Here is an 8,577-nt window from a genome sequence, read left to right as displayed (position 1 = left end):
TAAAAAAAATTAAAAATAAATAAATAAAAAAAATAAAATAAAATAAAAAATTAAAAAAAAAATATTGTTTATTTAAGTGTTTATTTTAAATAGAATTATATGCTTTTACTTTGGTTCAATTATTTATTTCTATTCATGAAAGTGAATAAAAGATAAATTTAATAAATAATATAAAATTCTTACATGAATTAAGGTCTCAATTAATCGTTATCTTAGTCTATTTAGAGCTTGGTAAGTAGCGGTTGGTTTATTTGCATTTTCAAAATCATGGAATTTTAAGATATTTGTAAATTTAACAATATATCTTTAATTCAAAACTTTATTATTAGAGATATTTTTCATAGCGATTATATGTATATGAAAGCCTCAAAAGCTAACTTTGAGCTCAAACTTTTACAATTACAACAATATATTCTTACATTGAGGAGTTAAATTTTTATGGATTTTTCTCTTAAATACCATAATCGAGAACATGATGGAGTGGTGGTGGGTTTTCAATTTTTTGTATTTTTTTTTCTTCATTTTGATGATTAAATTCATAGTGTTTTCAGTCTCTACGACACAATTCATAATGTTGATTTATAGCAATGGAGGGATCAATATTTCCATGCAGATAATCACGTAAGGATGAAGGTCGTGAATTCTCCAAGTAGCAAAAAGCTATGAGAAATGGGTTGACCCAAGGTTTGACTAATTCCCACCAAGAGTTTGGTAAGCATGGAGGTGTATTTCAACAAAAATCTTTATCATGCTTACAATCATGGAGCTTGATACCATGAGAAGGATGTTCAGTAAAGAGCTTGTCCCAAAACATGATTTCTTCATATACAATAGGCATTTCAATCCAATTGTTCCAATTGTAGGGAGGAAAATGGATTTTTTTGAGGGGACTAATGCTTCCTACTATATTTCTAGTGCCATGTCAACAATATCCTCTATTTTACTACAATAATGTAGCCAAGGAGACCATGCAGTGGCCTTTATGTTTCTAAATGGAGGCATCCTTTCACTAGTAGCACTTTTCTCCCAAGGTATTACAGGGTTTCAACATCCTTGTCAATATACAAAATCCTCATGATGTAAACATGCCATAACACCATCTACCAAGTTCTTCCATTTTGAGTCCATGTCAAACCTAACTTTGTGATGTTTTTTTTTCCTCATAGAGATACTAGGTATATGAAGGCGTAAAAACTAGAAATAGCTCAAATTTATGTAATTTTAACATTTTTTCTTCTCACATTAAGGTATTGGATTGCTATAATTTTTTCTCGCAATATGCATAATGGAATATGGTGGTGGGATTTTTAAAACATTTTACATTTTTTTTCTTCATTTGGGAAAATTGAATTCATAGTTTTTTGGGTATTTGTAGAATTGAATTCAAATTATTGACTTATAAAAATGAAAGGATCAGTACTACCATGCACATGGCCCCATGAAGATGAAGGTGGCAAATTATTCAAGAAATACAAAGCTATGAAGAAATGGGTTTATCCATCATAAGGCCTAGCTAATGACCATGATGAGCTTGATGAAGATGGATGTGCGAATATCTATAAATAAGCCTCAACTATATTTATTCATGGAGCTTGAGACCATGATAAGGATGTTTAGTGGTGATCTTGGCCTATAACATGATTTCTTCATTTACAACAAACAATTCATTTCTAAATCTAAGGAGATAATTGGTTGCTTTGGACAAGACTAAGGCTATCTATTATACTTCTACTGGAATTTCTACAATATATTTTGTTAAACTACAACTATGTAGCCATGGAAACCATGTTGTGGCCTCTAGCTCTCTGGATGGAAGCACTAATGATTATTAGCACATTTTCTCCCACAATCTTGTGAGATTTCAACATTTTTTTTACAAATTCATAATTTTAGTATTGTGAAAAGTGCCACGACGCCATCTACCAAGGTCTTGTATTTTGAGTCCATGTCAAACTCAACTTTGGTAGTTGTAGACATACCATCTCTATCTTCCATTTCCCACAAAAAATTTGAAGGTAGTGGTTGATGATACTTTTAACCCCATTATCATATATCCTTCTAGGCTTAGTGTTGATGATGTTATTAAGAAAATTTAAAAATATATCATAGGGGTTTTTGATGTTATAGTAGGAGCTATAAGTGGGTTCGCAGATTTAATAAATTCAATATGGGATCTCCTTCAGGGAATCTTGATGCTCTTGGAGCCAATTATGAATCGTAAAGGATCTCCAACTTGGGATTAGGGACGACAGAAAACTATCACATAACATATTTGTATGCAAGTAGGATGAAGAAACCATGAAAGTTATCTATGATGGCTTAGAAGATCACCCTCAATATGCCCTTTTGAAGACCATGGTTAACAATGGATATGGGCATAGAGGTATCTTGTTGGTGGACATGAAGAGTGAGGAGAGGGTTAAGAATATCATGAACCACCTACAACATTATACATAGTTTGGGATAATGGAAATATATTAACTGAAGTATGAATGCAAATTTATATTGAACTTTTTTTAAAATAAAGTTCCTCCAAATTTTTATGGGATAAAAAACCTATATTTATCATTAACAATGAATAACAAAATAAACATAAAAATAAAATATCTCATATTGATGGGACTTATTGCTATGGGGAAACAACCCTAAATGACAAATCAAGTTGCATTTAGGTCAATCAAATTTGTCAAAGGAAAAATAAAAATTAAGAGAGTGAAAAAATGAGTATTTTTAATTCTCAAGAGTATTTGTGGAAGTAATGACATTAACAAAGGCTCCCTACCACCTTTTTGTAAAGTATTTATGCTAAGTTTCTCAATCAATTCATATCATCAATTACCTACAACCATTGTGCACCTGCCTAGGTTATTATCATGAAGGACCTACTCTAATCTTCATTATAGTATGATGCTCTAATAATGTACCTACATTATTATAGTAGTAGACCAATCAATGGGTTATCATAGATCTTAGGTTTTTCCCTTACCTGATACTAAACCCGAAAAATATCAACTATTAGAAAGAAATTGTGATGATGAAGGAAATATCTTGTTTACAAATATGGGTGAAAATTTTATTAACAATAAAAGTATGGTTTGGGTTTTCAACTTTTGATTCCACAAATAGTGTTGTAGCATGGTTTGATTAGAATATTGCATCTTTGTTTGACTTTGTACCATGGTATTACATGAAACAGAATTGTATTGAACATAATAAACATTAAATCTTCGTCAAGAATTGTTATCATTTCATTTCGAAATGTGGGACTGACAATAAGTGATGTGGCTATTCGTGCTATTTAAAAAAATAATTATGCTATCTATCTTTCTGTAGTTGGTTTCATATGATTTTAAATATGACTAGGTTGTAGAGGGTGTGGGGATATAAAGAGAATTGAAGATAATTATATTAACATAAACCCAAACAAATTTTCTAAACATAGATGTTGTTTTTCTCATGTGATTGACATTATTGACATAAAATTTAATTGGTAGGTTCTCATCCTCTTCAAAAAGGTTGTAGTAGCAATTTCAAAGCATTGTTGAGTTACTTATTTTTATCTCTAGTGCCAATTCGGTCTTAAATGGCCCTAGCTTTGCAAGGGTAAGGTATCAATACTATGTCAAAGGTTGGTCCTGATGGGTTGGAAATTCCTAGTAAAAGGGTAGTCTTGAAATGTTGTGCACAAGCTTAAGGTGAAATATTGGCCCTGATTAGTCAAGCATATTTTTGAGGCAAGTTACCTAGATTATTTTATTTTTCAATGGGACCTTAATCACATTCAAAAATTGTTAATCCTAACGTGCTAGGATAGTAAGATGGATATAGATTCCTATGAAATTTAATAAGGCATAGTATTCCCCATCAATTAGATATACCACAATATATATATAATTCTCATCCCCAAGATAAATGTTATCAAGGATCACCATTTCTATTACTTAGACTACATCTAAGGCCCTCATATTGATAAATGGAACCACCTTGAAAGAGCACAAAAAGGCCATTCATGAGGTACTACTACTTAAGGTTATGCCTATACATAATGTCATTATATCTAACACATATTAGCTCCAAAGCTCATGAGAAGAAAAAATATTTAGTAGGTGATAAGAGACATGCCAGACAACAATGTGGATTACATATTTGATTTTATTAGAAATATAGATGTCTTATACCAGGCATTTTTTCCCACCAATAATGTAAAAATTCCCTCTATATCCAATATTCAACTTCAATAACACTCATAACAAAAACCTAGATATATAGGAAACTAATAAAATCTATCCTAGATATCCCACATCTTCTAAAACCTACTAATTAGCTAATCTCTAGTGAGGTTAGTTAGGGATATGCATAAAGAAAATTGTAATATGTGTTATGATTGATGTGTCCTCATGGTTAATGTCTTAGTTAGTTGTATGGAATTGTAGTGTTGGGGATTCAAAGTATTGTTGGTATTTGATTTAGTCCAAGAAAGCTAAGCCTTCTCATAACAAGTTGTTTAGAAAATAGGACTATAACATCCATAGTTGGTGGGTTTAAGGGGAAAGTTGAGTTTCCTAACCTAGTAGAAAAATGTATAAACAAGTTAACGAATCATCATATGTCATACAACGGTTTTAAACATATTACATTTTTAAAACTAGTGGCCCATCCATATTTTATTAGTTTTCTTACAATAACCACTTTGGTTGTAGGAAGTCTAGGTGGAGGAATTCATTACCCATAAGTTGTCTTAGGTAAATTTTTACAAATCATTTGCTTCATTATTAGAAGGCAAGAGTTTGAGATGTGATCTCCATCTATAAACAATTATCTTCTCCATTCTCTTCTAAAGAACAATATTATCGGTAGGAGATTGTCAATTTTGTCCCTTCTAATAAAGTCTTTGTCACCTCTTGTGAAATCATGTTATGTTTATCAAAGGATTTAAACAAGAATTATTATTATTATTATTATGATTATTGTATTATAATGTCTTTTGTTTTTGTATTTTTTTAAATAATGAGAAATTTATCATAGTTTAGTTGTGAACTTTTAGTGGAGATAATTATTATTAGTTACTATTTGTAAATTTGAGTTGGCTCATCACTATTAATCAAGGAAGACCATGTCACTTAGAATAATCTATTTGTGGTTTGTAAGGTGGTGCTATTCCACTCTTGAAAATGCCCGTAGTTCTTAGGCTATTGCTTATTTTATTGCATTCATGAAAGATGAGCTCTTAACCAAGCTGAATTTTTTTTAGTAATATACAATAATAGTGCTTATGTTGTATTTCCATGAAAATATATTTCAAATTGGATTTTATTATTATTATTATTTATGATCAGTAAATTGTTGTGGATATTCCACTGGATAGTTCATCACAACAGATTTGATAAAATTATACTTAAAAATCCAAAGTCTACACCATGAGGGTTTATTTCTTTTTAGATTTATGGTTCTATAAATTAATTTTTATTGTGTATGCATGCAAATTATAGTTATGCAGAAAATATAGAACAACAAAATAAAAATCACAAACCAGAATTTGACACAAGATATAAGCTAGGAAAACCTTTCAGGAGAAAACTCAGTTGGAAGGTGAGGCTGCTATGTTCTCTTCCTTTGAATATAAAATGGATGCGAGTACCAAGAAGTAAGACTTGTGGCAAGAGGCTACTATAATGCACAAATTTTATTTATGTTCTCTCTCCCTATCCCTCTCAGATACTCTACTTTTCTATGAAATAAATGCGCTTGAAAAGAATGGAACGGATTTTCCTCCTAGTGGCTTGGTTATAACACAACTTGATAACCTACTAGTGTTTAGGTTTTATCCCTCAACTCTTAACTAGGGTTACAAAATGGACTCTTATAGAGTCTTTCTCATTATGATCACATATATAGCCCCTTTTCCATGGACAATCAGGGTTGACATGGCATTCTCTCGAGTTATGGTGGTGAAAATAGGAATGCCAACTTCCTAGTGGGATAACTTTTGCATATTGACTTTGATTGATGTGATTTTTGTGTTGTTGGAAAGGTATTTGTGTGTAGAATAAGAAAAAATGTGTATAACTAAAGAAAAAAAGCTTTACCCCCAAAAAAATGTTGTTTGATGCCTAAAAATGCTCCTGGAAGGTTTCAGACCCCAATTTGCCAACCCGGTCCCATTGGTGAAATTGGTCATGTAAGTTGATTCCTCCACTTTTTGCACTCTTAAAGAATTGAGATGGATGAAAAATAATACCATGATCCAATCTAGATAACTTTATATGATTTTTAAATCATTAATAAATTTTTATTAATTTTTTAATTCACATTTCCCTATATCAGGTGATTGATGGAGAGGATAGATAAGATTCATTTACAGGTGATGGCTTTTTCTTGTCTCCAATTACATGTTGGTCCAACACCATGTCAATGCATGTGAATTTAGATGATGTCATTTACAGATTTTATTGGGCTCACTACGGAATGGGGATTTTGTGGATGCAAAGGTGCTTGAATGATGTAGTCTATCTTCATGATAATTATGTTGAAAACCAGTGTTATGAATGCACCAAGAATGTGTCTTGTATTATGGATTTGAATCCCTCACAAAATGATGGATTCTATTAATGCTAATTGTAGTCTAGATCTCTCTTTGGGTCTCCCTATTTACAATTTACTACTTTCTCTAGTTACTATGAGTCTCTACCACTAGTGTAAACCCCATGTCCCGTAACAAAGAGGAGATTGTTTTTGTCACTATTGCTTTTCAATTTCATCATTCATTTCTATCTTCTATTAAGAAGAAGATCAAAACCTTGGAGGACATTGTCAAACTATAACGTGCATAAAAAGAGGAGGTGGATGTTGATTTATTGGTTAAGGACTTTGTGTCACATCTTGGATTAACTAGTCACATGAGAGTAAATTTTTTAAGATTATTGAGCTCTACTAACAATTTTTTTTTTTTTTGTGTCTCATGCTTTTCCTTCTCAAGAACTGGATTACCTCAAACTTAGGAAATGATTGGAGACTTTTTAGAAGTGAAGCTAACTTATAGTTACTACTTACTTATGGTTAGCAAGGAAGCATGGTGGGGTTCTCATCTCAAAATTGATAGGATGCCAAAAAGACAATCCTATTGAGATATTTTATGCTTAAGATGCAAAGGAGACCCACTCTCGCCCATAATTCTTGGTTCTATGCCTTGGATTTTATCTATTTTTTTATCAGTTTGAGGTTCATGTTTAGCTCTATTTATGTTATTAGCTCTCAGGATAAGGTAGTTCTAGTTTATTATATTCAAAAACCTACCTAATATTATGTTATATTTTTAACTATTATTCTATGATGTTAATAAGTGACCCCTATTTTCTCAATGGGTAGGTCAATATGTCATTTTTTATTTTGATGAGCCCTATCAGTAAACAGATAATTTGAACATATCACATAGCATTGAAAATTTAATCTAATTTCCTTTTAGCATCCTGTGTGGGTATGTAGATCTGGTATGTGTTAGCTGTACACTAGCCGTTGTAGGATTTTTGTAGACCCATTTGCGCTTTGTTGGTGTGTTTGTGCAATGGATAAATAGGTTGCATTAAGAGCCCTAGTGCAAGCCCAAACACCTTATGGGTCTTCTTTCCCCCACAAATAATTTGTGAAGAAATTAGTTGAGATCTCTATCATGGAACTCTCTCCTTTAGATATATGCAAGAGAGCCTTAGCCCTCGTAGAAAAAGTGTTAGTCAACAATTTTATGGGGTTGTGGTTGAACCCAATATCTATGGAATCCTGGATCACAGAACAATGGGCCCCTAAGCTTCAAGTCCAAGTAACTTTCTTTGTAGTAGGAAGGGGCTTTTGTGTCTTTTTATTTCTCAATAAAATGGAAAGAGATTTTATTTTTAGATTAGGCATGCATTTCATGGGGTCTAGAGGTCTCTTTATTATTCTATGGGCTCTGGATTTCAACCCAAATGATGAGATTACTGCTATGTTGGTGTGGGTTCAATTGCCACACCTCCCTCTTCATCTTTGGGGGTTAGATGCACTAAAATACATTGGAAACAAGTTGGATCTCTATATATTTGGATAAAGCATAACCAAAAGGAGGTCAATTTTCTTGTGCTCATATATGTGTGGAATTCAACCTCAACGAAATTTTACCAGAGGCCCTAAAGATAAATATAGGAGAATGGAGTCATATCCAGGAATTAGACTATGAGTAAATTCCTTTCAAGTGCATCAATTTTCATTCTTATGGGAACTTTGCCAAAAATCCCCCCCAATAGAAAGAAGACGAGGAGGCCCAAGGCCCTATTGCTAAAGAAGCTAGTTTCTAGCCAGCACAAAAGTAAAGAAAGAATAAACAAAACAAGACTGCAGCTCTAAAGAAACTTGTTGAAGCAAATCTAGACATAGAACCTTCCATCAACAAAAATGCTTTTAAGGCTCTTATGGATCCAGAACAAGAAGAAAATATTCCTATGCATGAAACCCCAAATTAGGATCAATAAGATACAAGAATTCGGTGGATGATGAAGAGAAAACCCCTTCACGGGTCGATTCTTTAGGTCCAAAGTACTATTTTGACAA

General features: G+C 32.2%; 1 pseudogene; it reads left to right on the top strand.

The window, feature by feature from the left end:
- The first annotated feature begins 662 nt into the window (after positions 1 to 662).
- Positions 663 to 2,481, top strand: LOC149167723 (methionine gamma-lyase pseudogene; annotated as a pseudogene).
- The last annotated feature ends 6,096 nt before the right edge of the window (positions 2,482 to 8,577 follow it).

Source organism: Pinus tabuliformis, chromosome 5_1 (genome assembly GCF_031772625.1).
Source record: "Pinus tabuliformis cultivar Carrire ecotype Pingquan chromosome 5_1, CPIR1, whole genome shotgun sequence".
Classification (NCBI taxonomy): Eukaryota; Viridiplantae; Streptophyta; class Pinopsida; order Pinales; family Pinaceae; genus Pinus; species Pinus tabuliformis.
The sequence above is the reverse complement of the archived record's forward strand: the minus strand, read 5'-3'. Positions and strand labels throughout refer to the sequence as shown.